Raw genomic sequence first — 15,547 nt, 5'->3', positions numbered from 1 at the left:
TGAAGAGGCACAGTGTGAGCAAGAACCAAATATAGGAGTGATTGGTTCAGAGGCCACAGAGGCCATCTCACAGATTAGTGACTGGAAGAGGGGCCGATGCCAGTTGGGGAGCAGGAGAATGAAGGAAGGAGGATGAGGGGAATGCATGCTGAGCTGTGAGGTGAAATCTCAGAAGCCACGCCAAATAGAAGGTGGTCTGCATCGTCACCCAGTCAAAGGAGAGGCTATGAGGTGAGAAAGTTCAGATCTGAGAATATCAGAGTCACGGCTCTCCAAGAGAGCAACTGTAGAATGGTGGTGGGACTGAAACTTAATTCAGAAGGAGAACAATGTGATTGTGCAGAGGGGAAATGTCATCTTTAGGCATAGAAGTTCCTAGAAGTTCCCTTTCTAGGCAAGGTAATGAAAGAAAGAAGTACCATAAGGTTAAAATGGGGGTTAGGGGAGAGAGGAATGGAGGCAGGGCAAGGTGTTTAATTGCCCTTAGCTGTTGAGGTTCCCAGTAGCACTGGTACAAGTGGGATCCCTTTCTTCCTGTTTTCCCTGACTGTAAAAAGTCTCTAAAGTGTATTTCCAGGAAATGGGGATAGGGTGGGTGGACTGGAGTAAAAGGAAGTGGCACGGAGTTGGAAACACTGTGTTATCAGGACACGTGGAAAGGAAAGAGGAGGGTGGCTCAATGCTCTTCTTCATTGCCTACATGTCTTATTAGAGTTCATGGTCAAATTTATTATGTAAGTAGACTTGAACTCAAGAGACAGTCTCAGAAATGTGGTTAAGGTGGCATGCATGGTTAACAGTTTCCTTAGCATTACTCTCTTTGGATTTAATGGCTTCAGATAAGACTGAAATTTAAGGAATTATAAAGGAAATTGACAACTAGCCAATGTAATTTATAGAACATTAAAATGAAACATGAAAACAATCAAATGTCATTCATCTGTATGTGGTTGAGAGGACCAACACATCCCTAAATATGTTCTTTCTTGTGCATGGACAAAGAGACTCCTTCAATTGTTACCTTTGAAAAAGTGCCTCATTTTGAACATAGTGAAAGCTGAGGGTCAGTGGAAGTGGCTTCTCTCTGGAGGACAAATCCACATCAAAATGAAAGGTGAAGAGGACCAGTCTCAGGAGAGAAGGCAAGACATTCATTTAGAGGAGAAACACTTGGCATATGCCTGAATGTCCAACGCTCACAACATGCATGCATGACAAGGAAAGGAAAAATATAGGGGAAGGACAGAGATAACGAGGTACAAAGAGAGGAAAGAAGCAGAGTATGCTTGATTCTGGGCAGTTGGCTTAATTCCCAGTGGCCAAGCAGATCTGCACATCCTAATTTTCATGACTAATTTTAGTAACTCCAAAATCCTTGGCTATATGGATAAGTGAAGTGACCATGGCCCCCCCAAAAATGGTGGTCTCTTCAGTATCAGTGTGTCAGTAGGATTCCAAATGCAGCATTACTCCAGAGGTGCTCCATCCAGAGCAAAGAACCAGGGGCAGAATGGCCTCAGTAACCTGTCCTATGTGTGATGGGCAGGCAGCATGTGGCCTTGGGCATCCACCAGCTGGGGAGTTCTCAGTGGCCCCACTGTGAGAAAGACCAAAATAAAGACAGGCAGGAAGATCTGAAGGGGTAGGGTTGGAGAATAAAAGATGGACACAGATTAAAGGAAATAATTAACACTGAGTTTTGGGGCATCCTAAGGAAACACTGCCACTAGGGACATTGGTTATAGGATCTCTGGAAAGTGAAGTTGGGTGCAGTTTCCAGCACAGATGCTCTTTACTGTCCCATATGGTCAGTATTAAGAGATTAACTTCTAATCCAACATGAATTTGAAGAGGTCTCTGATTCTGTATGTTTTTCAACATGTTTAAAATATATATAACATTGAAAATAGATTTTATTTGAAATACTTGTAGGAATAACTTACAAAATATGATGTGCTAGTATAATTTTTAACTTTGAAAAGGAAAAACTTTAAAAAATTATCTTTGAGGAAAAGTTTTCCAATTAAATAATACAAAACTTTAGAAAATGAAACTCCTTAGCTGAAAGCTGCTGATGCATCCATGTCTTTAGAGTTTCCCTTCTTGTTCTCAAGGAAGACTAGATATTGCCCATATTTTGTGCACGATATCTAGATTCTTAAAAATTGTCTGTCTCATAATCCCTGGGGAGAACTGCCTTGTTAGTAGTGTTTTATATTTGTAATACAAGTTAGAGTAATCTCAGTTGAATAATGGTAAAATTACCAACTTTGACCTTGACTCTTCACACATTGTCTCTTAAAAAGTTTAAATCAGCCCTTGAAAACAAATTGAAAACAAAACTGGAGAGTTTTCCTCTAGGCATTTGAAAGACTGACAATCATTTTTTATCCCTTCAATCTAAGTGAAGTCTCATGGAAATGGTTAGAGCAGCAAAATGTGTTCTATAATTTGCTATTCATAAAAATATAAAGTGGCACATTAAGACTTTTTGTAGACTCCACCGCCAACTTAAAAAATGGATACTTTAAAATTGCCCTGAAGTTATATGCCAAATGTGTTTGAAATTTATTTTATTTGTCATAAATATTCATTTGAATTAAAGCCTTCAAATGTCATATCAAGGAACATATTGTAATTTTTTAAACCAGGACAAAACAAATGGTTACTATTTATGATGTTTTTAAAAGTTTTTTTTTTTTAATTTATTTGGTCTCTGGTTTATGAGTTACAGAAGAGTAAGGAATCTTGGGCATTTGGAAAAATGGAAATCTCAGGAGTGGATAAGTGTGTCAGATCCTTTCTGCAGCTAGGAAATCTAGTGACAGCCACATGCTGCACAAAGTTACAGATGTCTGCGCTTGTCTCACATTTGACAAATGCTCTCAACACACCTGACCTGGGAGCCAACAGGCATAACCACCCTCCAAGAAAGGTACAAACACATACTAAAATAAAATGCATTTTCATCAAGTCTAAATATAGTTCTATATAAGGCATCCTTGTTAGAGAAATCTAGCTTTATACACCGTAATAAAAAATGTATTTAAAATGAAATAAACACCTTAATTCATGCTCATCTTGAGACATACATACCAAAGTTTAAATGTTTAAAAACAAGGCAATAAAGGCATTTTTATGGTTGATAACAAACTACAAATTTGTCTGGGGAAAAATCATTAAATGTTTGACAAAAGAGCTGTGATAAGACATAAAGAACACAGTATTCACTGTCTAAAGAACCAGAGGGGGAAATACAGCTTGTCCCCGATCCCACATTTTCAACTATGTGTGCTATGATTACAGTTATAAACAATGGCTACTGTGTCAGCACAGAGAAAAACAAACAATAGGTCTTTTTCCAAAAGTATCTGTAGGAAGAACATACAAACGAGTCAACAAGGGAACTGAAATAATCCTTGTATTCTTTGTAAAAATAATACTTAAAGGTTCATTTGCAAGAATGTTGGTATTCTTTTTCCACTGTGCATCTTATTTTCTTTCATTCACTATAGAATTTTTCCCAACTTGCACCTGGTTTGACCAGCAGTCAGCTGGCTTCTGAGGATTTTCCCTGTGCTATTCCCTCCAGCCCCCAGAGACTCTGTCGACAGCTGCACAACTGTGCTTTCTTTAGTTATAAAAGCAAGCTTGTGACATCCTTTGCTTGATTCAGTTAAAAACTGAATTAATTGAAATCAATTCAACAAATACTCCCTCAGTGCTTAGTGCGTGGAAGGCACTGCTGGTTTTGGGGCGGGGGGGATACCGAGAGAGGAGTGAGCCATAGTCTTCAAGAAGCTTACAGTCTACTTTGGGCTCTGAGACAAATGTAACACAGGCAGGGCAAAATGCATATTTTACAAGAGACAATGATTCAGTGTTGCATTAGTTTAGAGAAAAAGAGATGGATGAAAGTGTCGTCAGATAAGAAGTTACCTGAGAACAGTCTTGAAGTACAAAGGCTTTTAGTGTTGGAAGGTGGGGAGGGGGAGAAGGTGGTATTCTGCTGATGGACAGAGTGAGGACAAAGTGTGCCTCCTTCCACACTTGTGGAAGTATGGTCCACAAACAAGTCATTGAGATGAATGGACCCCAAAGTGCCCGTCTAAGAGCAGTGGGGGATACAGTGAAGGTATCACAGGGTCTCATAGCTAAGGGCAGACTCACACAATCCCACAGCTAGGGGAAACCTTCTCCAGGACCTACGTGGGTGCCTTCACTCAAGAGTGGAGATGGCTCAGGCCAGAGATGGGCAGCGACTTCGCAGGGATGATGGCAGGGAGGAGCCCAGATGGGGAGACAGGGATCTGAGCCCCAGGAAAGGAGATAAGGAGTAGGAGGGGCACCTCACAGAGGGCAACGAGGCAGAAGGGAGATGCAGACATCAGGAAAAGGAGGAAAGTTAGGTGACAAGGAGATTTGACACCTAGGTGGAGCCAGGTAGGGTCTTCTACAGAAATCTGGTTCTGAGCATGGAGGGAATTTGGATCAGAGGGTTCCCCGGGATAGTGATTAGTTTGTTTACTATTGCATTTGAGGTGTGAGTGTCCATTCAGATAGAAGGGTTGAGGAAAAGATGCTCCTAGTTCATGTTGTTCTCCTGAACTGAAGGCTAATTAATAATGCCTCCTCTATCTTGAATTCAAGTAACATTTTTCCCCAAGCCACTGAAATATAATAGTATAAATAATATTTTGATTTCGATATTCTGATATGTGTTAAATAAAGGATTTCTGATTTGGGCTGTTTCAGGAGCACAAAAAAGATTGCATCAGAGCATTGACTAAACACACTTGCAATCGTCTATGCGGGCATCATGAGCAGAAGACAAAATGACAGATCATCAGGGGAAGAAGAGTACATTGATGTTGACTTTGTCTTTTGGGCAGGCTAACAGAACAGATGAGTGGATTTAATATAAGACAAAGAACCTCAAATGTTTGCCCCATTCCAGGTTGAGCCTTGTCATGGATTTCACCAAGGTTCAGCACCAAGGGGTTACTTTGTTCTCATTAACTTTTGTTCTTACTAATGTTTTTGACCTTTGATGTCTGATCAGAAGAAAAGTAGAAAATAAAGAATTTTTACCTGTTCTAAGGGAAGAAATTCAGATTTCATAAGAAAGCACATTCTTTCCAAGTCCCCTGTGCACCCGTGCAGGGCCTTCAGACAATTTTCAGACATATTTAACCTTCAGAATTACTTCAGTGCATTGGGCTCTTTGCTTAAGAGTCTAAGTCCCTTCCTACGGAGCCCGTCAGAGCACTCGAGTCTAATGCAACTCTGCATCAACCAGACTATTTCTTAATCTGTATTTTATTTTTTGAAAACTTAAATTCAAAGGTGTCTAGATGGCTCAGTTGGTGAAGTGTCTGCCTTCGGCTCAGGTCATGATCTCGGGGTCCAGGGATCGAGCCCTGAGTCATGCTTCCTGCTCAGCGGGGAGTCTGCTTCTCCCTCTGCCCCTCACCCTGCTTGCATTCATTCTCTCTCACTGACTCTCCCTCTCTGTCTGTCAAATAAATAAAAACCTTAAAAAAAAAAAAAAAAAACGAAAAGAAAACTTAGGCTCAAACATTTGGCTCAAGGCAGATCGTTGCTGATGGGCCTCATCTTCATGATTGTGCTTTTGAGGAACAAACATACATATGGATGTATGTTTGTAGACTTGGAGTTTAGTTGAAGAATACTTACACCTTCTTTTGAAATTCTATTTATATTATATTTAGGCAAGTTTTCTGGGTCCTAATAAGCTACTAATGAGTCATTGCTGGTAAGGGTCACATTAATAACTTTCTGTGAGGAGAGCAAGGAGTTGTTTTTCTTCATTTGCCTATTATTGAGTAGGGAAAATCCACTGAATGTAAATCTGGACAGTCACATTATGAAGACCTGCATTGGAAACCTACTTTCTTCCATTGATGATTGAGCTTGCCCACTTGGAGCGATCGTTCCTCTTTTTGGAATCTGTTACATATACTTTTATCGATGAATTCTGCTGCTTTTGTGCTGTTACCAGATATAATTCGCAAAAACAAGGGACTGGCCACCTGGGAGTCTGGCCCTGCGAGCATTAACCCAGCATGTCCTGCGTGACCAGTGTGTCAGCATTTACGTAAACTGGGGGCCATGAATACAAGCCCTTGTCAGTCACTGTCATTGGGCGAGTGGTACTGGGAGCAGCTGACTTTCTGTTGATGCTGATGGTTTGGTTGGTGGCTGCATTTAAATACATTTTCACAAAACTCATCTGTGTCTCTTTCCCTAGAAATCGACATGGAGTTAGCTTGCAGGGGGACAACCATGCCAAACTTTCTGACAGAAAATGAAATGGAATTGTTGTTTCATATAAAAGGGAACATGGGAAAGACCTGCAGTCTATAAGCTAGGTGTCGATTGAAGCACTTGCTACAATAGATGGTTGGCAAGGTCACTCAGCCTTTAAAAGTATCAGATAATAAATGTGCAGGGCACAATCATCTAGTTCCTTTCTCTAATATATTATGTAATAAATTCCCAGGCAGCAATAGATAACTTTTCTTTTTCCATTGCTCTATAAAGGCATTCTTAAAACACTGTGTTAACAAATTGGCTAAGTGTTCACCTGTAGAGTTGCATTGCCTAAAACCGAAGGCGTCATCATAGCTGTTATGTATTTGTGAGCAAACCCCTAACCAGTTCATTTCATGCCTGATTCCTCCTCAAAAAAATTATATTAGACGTAGAACTTAGTGGTACAGATGATGCCTTCTTTGATCATACAAAGGGGGTTTTATACATAAGTTATAAATCTCCACTTTAGTTTCTTTTGGCAAAATGTTTTCTGCAGTATCATTGCACTTCACCATCTTTAACATTTAAAGAAATTAACCCCCTCATATTTTGTTAGGCTAAAAGAGAATGGTCTCTATTATTTCAGAGGAAAGCATGTTGATTGCTTACAAGAATAAAAATGTAGAAGATGTTTTTCAAGTTCTAGCAACATTCCTTAATTGTTCTTAGTAAATACCTACAAGTGAATAGCATTTGGAAAGATCCAAAGCCCAGTGTTTATTGTATATAAAGAGATTATTTGTCTCCTAACTATCTAGATGGACAACGACAACTGTGTTTGGGGTTCTCAGACCCGACACAGGAGCAACATGTAAATGCTTGCAACTACTTAGGAAATTTTGGTGCAGATTGTATCATAACAATGAAACTAGACAAGGCAGGAGAAGGTCCACCTGTAGAAAATGGGGAAGCTGCCCTTTAGAACCACGGAATCAAAGACTCTTCACATTTCCAACCTAGAAAGAGGGCCTCTGGGTTCCTGGGCCGATCCCTTGATGTGGGTCCTGTTTCTGAGGAAAAGTCTTTCAGAACGGAGTATTCGTGCCCTGACTTATAAAGGAGGGGTTAGACTCAAAAATAGTATCATCTTTTTAAAGATTTATTTATTTATTTTAGAAAGAGCCAGAGAGAACACACTCAGCAGCAGGGGAAGAGGGGCAGGAGAGGGAGAATCCTCAGGCAGACTCCTGGCTGAGTGCAGGGCCCAATAAGGGGCTCAGTCCCATGACCTCCGGATCATGACCTGAGCCAAAATCAAGAGTCAGAGGCTTAAAAAACTAAGCCTCTTTGATGCCCCATCATCAAGTTAGAATTTTATCAAGGTCACATGTAAAAGAGTACATAGAATTTCTAAAGCAGCTTTCAGGGCTGAAATATATATTCCTGGATTCAGAGTTATTAACCAGTCATTTGGATTGGGCACAGGTTTAGTATCAGCTGTCATCAAAACAACTGATGCAGGAGCAAGTCAATTCAACATCGACTAAACATTTGGTAAATGCGTACTGTGTACAAGTCAAAGAAGATAATTATTTGGGAGAACTTTTCCCATACAAAGAATGGTTGATTTGGGCTTTATCCCGTTGTGTTATGAAGCAAGCCAGGACGGTGCCTGGGGACTCTGCACAGATCATATAACTCCATTTAGAAAAAAGACTTAATATAAATGCACACAACCCCAAACTAGTTGCAAAATGACAACTGGGAGTTTTGTTTTCACCAAAGGAACACCAGGATGAGACTTTGTGTTGAGAAAGGCAGTTCCTGTGGCGAGTACACTAACAAACACAGGAATGTGGAATCTCAGAAGACTTGTGTGCCAGTCCAGAAGTAAGGTGGGGAGAGTCTGAACTCAGGCAGAGGCAATAAAAGGAGAGCATGATGAACCGTTTCACAGCTGATCCCCAAGACCAGGTAAAATGACTGGATGTGGGTGGTGACAAGAGCATGGCCCCCAAGATGGTGCTGGGGTTCCAGGAGGGGTGCCTAATGACCGATTTATTAATAAATATTGGCATGCAACACATAGAAGGAAATAGACAGCGAATTCAATCCTGGTCCTACTGAGTTTAGGGTGTCTAAAATGCAGTCGAAAGCATCAATTGGTATTCAGGAGACAGCCTGCTTTAAAAAAGAGAGAGAAAAAAAAAAAAGACCCAGGAACCGCTGACCTGGAAGTGAAGCAAATGAAATTGCCTAGGAGAGTGTGGAACCTCAGCCACTCCAGAGTGGGTGGAAGGAACAGAACAGAGAATGCGAGTGAAGAGAGAAGGATCAAAGGGGAGAATGTAGAGATTTCATGCCCACTAGTAACCGTCCAAGTCATCATTCTGTGTGTGCTGCGGGTGGGCAGAGGACTGGGGCTGATTAAATGCTTGCTGTCCGTGCCAATCAGCACTTGGACAGAAAGGCGCCTCCAGGGGTGGGCTGAGGTACAGAGTGATGGTTAGTAAATATTTGCTGAACAGAGGTGAATTCTATCAAACTAAATTGGAGCAAGGGAATGTCCTGTTTGAGTCCATGAAACAGGGCTGGAGAGTCAGAAATGTGTACCTGCTTCCACTGGGCCAAGAGGCACACATGTTCCAAGTGAGGGGTGCTAGAACTGGACCAGTGGAGTCAAGAACTCAAATTCTTAGCAAGAATATAAGGCAGAAAAGATGTGATTGGAGCACAAGTAGGGAAAACAAGTCTTTAAAACTATACTAGCTCCGTGAGGGAATTCTGTTAGACATTTGAGGGAAATCTGAGAGGAGAGATGATGGAATATTGTTTTCTAATTGCAGCCTAGAGCCATGGGTAGCCTTTGTCACTGAGCTATGGGGGGCTGTGGGGACACCGATGGCAAATGGGCTATGTTGGCCCAGGGTGCTGGAACCAACCCTGGGGGCTCCATTCTGAGCAGAAGAGAGTAGATCCAAAAGCTTGCTGGAAGAGCGGATACACAACAAAAGCTGTGGGCTAGCCAGTCCATTATAAGTGTTCTAGAGAGTGGTAGGTCATGGGTGCTCAGAGGGGCCAGGGGCTACCAGCCCAGGTGGAGTGGGTGTCAGGGGAATGGCTGGGTCACCATTGAAAGAAGACTTGCTACTGTCTACACTGGGCTGAAGCAGAGAAAGTGGAGAGTGGGCCCTCTCCCCCGCCTGGGGAGGCAGTGTCATATCCTGGGCCTTCATATAGATGTGGATGAGCTGAGGAGGAAGATAAAACAAACCAGGGCAGTAGCTTAAAACCTAAATGTGGCAAAAGTATCTCCCGGAATTGACTGGAAGTGTCCTGACTGGACCTGGTTGGGCAGCGTATGGACTCAGAATCTGGAAACTGATTGAGATACATAAAAATAAAGAACATTTCCATTTGTATTCCTGCTTTGTGACTGTGACCCTCATTTCCATTATGGCCCCAACTAAGCTAAAGTGGTTGCTTTGAATTTTATGGGATATTTACAAGTGGGATTAAGCTGACAATCTAGTTATTTCTTCCAGGATCTTATTGGGTAGTGATGGAAAGATGGGGAGTCTGTAACTAGGCCACCAGTTTACACTGTGAGCATTCAATTTATTCTTTTTCTTAAAAAATTTTTTTTTAATCATCTAGCATTTTCCTAAAAATTGGCTAATATCTTTGCAGTGAAATGTAGTGATTACTAAAGCAACAGCATTTAACATCATTAAGCTCTGTTCATTTGAAAAATCTAGATTTTCTAGGACGACTGGGAATTATCTTGGGGCTTTACTCAGGCTGAACTTGAGACCTGTGCTTCGGCTTAGCCTGTTACGATGTCTCTATGTTATAGGAGTTGCTAGGTTGTTTTATAACAACATCCTCTGATCTATCTTTTTTTAGTTTCATTTTCTATTACAATCCAGGCTTATTCTGGCCAGTTGTCCCCACTTACTGTTTTCAGTAACAATCAAGTGTGACAAGCCCAAGTAAACCCCATCCCTTCTTTATCTTCTTCTCTTGGCACTGCCACGTGGGGCTGCCGGATGGGGAATGAGGGCCTCTCCCACTGTCACTGGCTGTAGGTAGCAGTATTTGGGCTGCCTTCCAGCCATGCATGCTATGTGAACTCCTTTTTTTTTTTTTTTTTTTTTTTTGGTTTCTGCTCATTGCATTGCCTTTCTGGCTTCAGCTCTCCCAACCTTTCAGGTATCAGGAGAGAAAACAAATCTTTAGTGATCTGGCCTAATTTGCACTGTTTGTCCTGTTTCCATGTGCCCACCAGGTCTCCGATGGAGCCAAATCGCTCCCTTCTTATCTTTCCCATACACTGGTGCACTTGTTTGCAAAGCCTGTGGCATTGTCTTTTCCAAGAAGGGTCAGCTTTCGCTCCCTCCTCACACTGCGGAGTGCCTTCACATACGTTTCTGTATAGTAGCCCCTGAGTCAGGCCAGGTTGTGTATCTTTATCATACTGATCTCTCTTGTCCAGTGCTGGAGGAGACCAAGATAGCTGAGTCTCTGAATTAACTAGTCTGGGTCTGATGTTTATTTTAAGGAATTCAAAGTTTTTTGTTTTGTTTTCTTCCTAAGAGTTGTTTTAGAACTCACAGCATCTGGACAACTTACAGCAATTAGAGACATCAGACCTGCTGTGGCCGATGGGAATGACCTTTGTGCATGCATACGCATGCCCACACACCCTTCTTTATCCTGTTGAGCTACTCGAAGCTCTTTGCAGTTATTAATGAAATATAATATTAAACATTGTACTATTATTCAGGCACTACTTTCCTCTAACAGTTTTCATCATAGTTTGCTACTCTGAATTTCACCATAATTTGTCAGGGCACAGGAAACATATCGGGGATGGTTTTATTGAGTTAGCACTGAGGCATATGTAGAGACTCAGAATAACCTGTAGCATTAACGAAACAATTTATGTACAGGACTTACGAGACACTTAAATGGACCTAAATTGAATAAGAAATGTTACTTTAAAATTTCCAATTACTCTATGTTCTATTATCTATGAGTGCTGCATATTAGCACCGGGGTAAATTTCTTAAGGAACTGTGTGCAAGGAGCTAAATTTGCACATTGATTTTTGTCTTTTGTCTGCAGTTTAAGGCTAATTTAAAAGGATGGTGAGGAGATTCTATTTTCAACTGGCTGAAGTTCAATAAGAATATAATAAAACACTGTTATAGCAAACTCTTTCACAGTGAAATTTTGGCAAAGCTTAATCTAATTCCTTTCAATGTGCTCCAACACAGCCAAAATACTGTTCTAGTGAGCAAGACACCCATTAGAGTGACAAGCTTCCTACAGTACAAGGATTTTTCCATATTTTATTTCAAGGCAAATCAGCATTTCATTGCAAATTAAGAAGGCAAAAAGGAAATATTTTATAATAAAATCAATAAAGCCATACAGTTTCATTACAGCTATATTTTTATGATAAGCCTGCATTTCCCCTAATTTCAGATGCATATTTGATCACTTTAGACATAGGAAATTACTCCATTTAATTATTTTTGCAGTGAAAGCTTTGTAATTCTTTATAAAGCCTACTGATTAGCTTAAAAATCCTAATGAAAAGACTGACCATATAACAGATCTCTTTGGAGACAAGTCAAGAATGGGAAGTCTAAAAGTATTTCTTTTTTGTTGTTGTTGTTTTCTTTAAACTCTACCCCTCCTACCCCCCATCAGCCAGGTTTAAGTCCATGGCTTCCTACTGATGGAAGAGCTAACAGGAGGCTTTAGAGGGGCACAGGGCAAGGCTCTTAAAATCGGGAGCATCAGATGTTCCCGTATGTTTTCTGCTTCATTCTCTGCTCATCTTCCCAAAACACTGGGCTTTGTCATATCACTTCCCTACAAGTGGCCATTGGCTTCCCACTGTTTTCAGGATAAAGTTCTTCATTCAAAAGCAGTGTAGTTCTGCACTTATTAGCCTCATACCAGTTCCCTGCATGACCGCAGAGTACCTCCCTGGTCCTGTCTTCCTCTGCTCCTCAAGGTGGAACCCCTCCCAGAGCCACTGTCTTCTCAGTGTTCCCTGAGCACACCCAGGGAATTTTTGCCTTCTTACTCTCTTAGATCATTTTCCTGATCTCAGATGCCCACCCTCCTCATTCACTCATTCTTCACTCATTCAGTTAGTGTGCATTGGGATGCAGTACAGACCAGCCACACAGTTTCAGTTCTGCACTTTCTAGACTATTCAAATTCTATTCATTCCTCATGCTGTGTTTCTTCTATAAGCTTCCTTAGTTGATAAAGGCTACCAGAATCTCTCCCTCCTCTAGACTCACAGCATCCAGCTTATTGACCACTCTCCCCATGCTTAGCAATGCAGAGTCCCTGTTTGGACTTGAGTCAAAGCATCCAATGGTACTGTGCTCTGCAGAGGACTACCTCTGTGGCCTCCAACAGGTCAATGAGCATCTACAAGTTTCAGTTTCCTTGTCAACAAAATAGGAGAATGCTTATATTATTATTTTGCTTGGAAAGATGCTGTGGGATAATACAGGTGGGAGTTCACCTTTATGTAAGGAATTATCATTTCACATTCATATCAGTGTTTAAGTATGTGTTTTCTTAATTTTGCTAATTAAATACTTGGAGATTCTTTTTTCCAACAAAGCTGCTGGATGTAAAATGGACCCATATTGAGATTAGGCACCACATTAAACAGCAAGTCTCTTTTTGAATATAACATGACTCTAGAGATTGTTTCAGCAGCACAGAAATTAGTTGGGATTGTTATCATGGTCGAAGACAATAAGCCTCATCAGCAATCTTATTTGGATTGATTTTGTAGATGAGAACATTCCAAAGACCATTCTTGCATTGTGTTTCAACTGAGAACCAGAGTAAAGTAAAACCAGATATTAATTTTCACCAAGCATAAAGTATTGGGATTTCTTTAGTGACTTTCATCCATCAGACGATTTTTCTCAATGTGAATTTTCAGAAAGCGACAATTTTGCTTGTTGCTGGGAAGCGGTGGGTTCTCTAAAGAAGCCTGAGTAGGCTCTAAAGCTACTTCACCCACTAGCCGTGGAGTACAAGGGCCTAGAAAAGTCTATCACTCTCAGTTGAAACTACTGGGGGAATTAAGTAGGCTAAGTCCTTAGAAGGTTCCTAGGTAACCTATTTGAGTTGAAATGTGACCAAGAATCCTTAAACCTTACCTAAGAGCAGGAAAGCTATAAGGATCGGAAGTGATTAGGGGCTTTGTTTAAGACCCCATCCAGAAGGGAGAGCCAACAACAAGGCTGCTCTGAGCGGCACCGGGACGGGCTGGGTCCTATTCGGTGCTATCTCTCAAATCAGCAATGTGATACCCAGCCGCACTTCCCTGGGCCTCACCAGGCCTCCTGGTCAGGGCTGACCAGGTGGAACTCAGGTGATTGTGGTGTACACAGTCCTTTGCTTCATGAGTTTAAAACACGTTTATAGGCACCGAGAAGTTCATGGTGAGAAAAGAAATGAATGAAACATGAAGCACTGCTGTCTAGCTTGCAAAGCAGGGGTGCTATGTCTGGAACGGTGAGGGTGGGCTGCAGACGTGTGTACACTTTTTTTTTCTTTTTGCCACTTCAGGCAGATAATCTGCAGTTTTCTGTCCCCACACATGTGGATACACTGGCAGGGACAGGTCCCTGGGTGGTGGCTGAGGAAGGGTAAAGGGGGGGAGGACAGCTGGCACGAGACACAGAGGCCGGAAACAAGTCCACAGTGTTTGTCTCTAGGCACCCACAGAATAATTGAGAATTGGTTCTTTCATTTCTGTCCTCTGCTCAGCTTTCCATTGCCCCTGAATCTCTGCTGTCCCCAAGTGGCCATCTGAATCACTGAGGGGGCATGGAGATACTATGAGGGTAGGTATAAGCTTGCTAATGCTTACTGTCTAACAAGGCTATATCACATACTCTGTACCTAACCTTAGTTTACCAAATAGCCCGGGGTGTGGTGGTGACATGGTCAGGTGTACAGGTATCAGGATCAGTCTGACTAGATTTCAAATCCCTGTGCAGGCTTCTACTAGTAATGTGGGTGGGATCCTGCCCAGGTGCTAGCCCAGATGACTCAATGGTTTGGTGCTGTTTTGACTTTTGGGGAAGGTTGCAAAGCTGAGCAGAGACACAGATTTTGAGCTGACATATGTGGGCCACACCCTGGCTCTGTCATTTGCAATCTGAGTGCCCTTGGGTAAATGCTGTACCTGCCTGGTCTCTAACTTTCAAATACATAAAATGGGAATTAAGTGGGGATTAAGGAGAGCACTGCGTGATGGATGGAATTGCCAAATCACTCCACTGTGCACCTGAAACTCATAGAAGACTGTATGTTACCTAAGTGGAATTAAAATACAAACTTTGATAAGAAGAAAAAAAAAGAAAAAATATATATAAAATGAGAATTCAAATACTGTCAGGCAAGGCACATGAAGCCTTTGGCATGTGATCATGAAGCGGTCAGTCCATGAGAGGCAGTAGTTGTTAATAGTTTGTGGATAATCTTTGAGAAAAGAAAAGGAAAATCTGATTTTCTGCATGATATATCAACTTAAGAAATAGAGCTTTTTGGCCTCTCGATATGCTTGAACAACCAAATTAGTTGTGTAGAAGAGTATGTGGGATTAAATTACTTGTGGTGACCGTGCAGAAATCCTCCCATAAACTCAGAGCAACTGTTTAGCAGGATTCCCATGATCTATGTATCACATCCACATAATAACTTGTGTGAATTCATTACTCCATATGGGAGTATAAAAGTAAATAATGTTATTGTGGGTAGGACTAGTTAGTAGAAAATCTTGTAAAGGATTCACAATATCTTCATGAATATTCTGGTTGATAAACCCAAGCATCACGCTCTCCAAATAAAAAGATACATTTATCTTTGTGAGCTTCTCATTTTTCAGAAAGTACCAATCGGGCAGGTGACTTACTTATGGCTTTCTCTCAGGGAGGGAATATGTTCAGGAAATGGGCAGCAAAACTTAATCTTGAGCAAAAAGCATAATCCCTTCATCCGAATTGCAGGCCAGAAGGAAGAAAAGGTGACGAATAAGGGGGAGCAGAATGAAAACAAAACTTATGTATGGCTGGGAAGGAGTGCAATGGTCGGAGCCGAGAGCCATGTAATATGAGTGATATCACAGTCAATGTCATCTGCAGACAGACCTCCTAAGGCAAGTACAGCGCTGGATGACTTGAGCCAGTAATTCAGCTCGCTGAGCATGTGTTCAATG

At 41.4% G+C, this 15,547-nt stretch overlaps 1 protein-coding gene and 1 long non-coding RNA gene across 4 annotated transcripts in view; one reads left to right on the top strand and one right to left on the bottom strand.

The window, feature by feature from the left end:
* Positions 1-15,547, bottom strand: part of PACRG (parkin coregulated) — a 517,537-nt gene that overhangs the window by 99,883 nt on the left and 402,107 nt on the right. The window lies entirely within an intron of this gene.
* The window catches only part of LOC140635446 (uncharacterized), a 43,158-nt gene that overhangs the window by 2,868 nt on the left and 24,743 nt on the right, over positions 1-15,547 (top strand). The window contains exon 2 of the long non-coding RNA XR_012032764.1: positions 15,339-15,487. This is a non-coding gene — a long non-coding RNA (uncharacterized lncRNA). The remainder of the gene's footprint in view (positions 1-15,338; positions 15,488-15,547) is intronic.

Source organism: Canis lupus, chromosome 1, assembly GCF_048164855.1.
Source record: "Canis lupus baileyi chromosome 1, mCanLup2.hap1, whole genome shotgun sequence".
Lineage (NCBI taxonomy): Eukaryota > Metazoa > Chordata > Mammalia > Carnivora > Canidae > Canis > Canis lupus.
This window is presented reverse-complemented; position numbering and strand designations above follow the sequence as displayed.